The sequence below is a fragment of the Phoca vitulina genome, unplaced genomic scaffold (assembly GCF_004348235.1).
Source record: "Phoca vitulina isolate PV1807 unplaced genomic scaffold, GSC_HSeal_1.0 scaffold9, whole genome shotgun sequence".
Lineage (NCBI taxonomy): Eukaryota > Metazoa > Chordata > Mammalia > Carnivora > Phocidae > Phoca > Phoca vitulina.
Genome location: NW_022589712.1, coordinates 25,463,469 through 25,464,189, shown reverse-complemented (window position 1 = coordinate 25,464,189; position 721 = coordinate 25,463,469).

The window sequence follows — 721 nt, the reverse complement described above, 5'->3', positions numbered from 1 at the left end:
GGTTGTTGCTAGAGACTGGCGTTTCTGGTGCTTGAATTCTAAAACATTGTTTTCTACAAGCTGTGCACTTTGCTGGGTGTTGTGACTCAAATGTTGATTGTGGTTAATCTGCACCGAGATGGGAATGGAAATGAGTCCCTCTGGGAAGGCTGACTGGGTTTCTGCCAGGCCATCCGCATACTGTTGAGAAAGGTGCATGCTGATGGGGCCAGGTCTAGCCATGTAATCTCACACCACCCAATCCTCACTTTGACTCTCTCCATCCCAGTGTCCAAGGATGAAGCCTGACATGGTGTCGCCTCTTCTCATAGTCTGCGCTGGGATCTTCACCTCTGAGATCACTCTTGGCGGGGGGGGGGGGGGGGGGGGGGGGGCGGGGGTTGTGTGTGTGTGTCAATAAAAGATGGCCATCATCTCCCCAGGGAGCAGTCTGAATGTACCTACAGGAGGCAAGGCAATGAGTGGTGCCATCTGCTTTATTCTTTTCCCATTAGCTCATTGGACTAGTGTATTGTATTTCTTAACAACCAAAAGCCTGGCCCTAAGGACATGAGATTCCACATGGCTAACCTGCAAAGTGGAGCATGAGAGGAATAGCAGGAAGACCAAGAGAGCATGGCATGCTGAAGGCTGGTGTAGAGTGTTGTGATGTCCACGAAAGCAGTCTTAGCTATTAATGGGCCATCCACAGAAGGGGGACATGGATGCCAACGATGTGGGC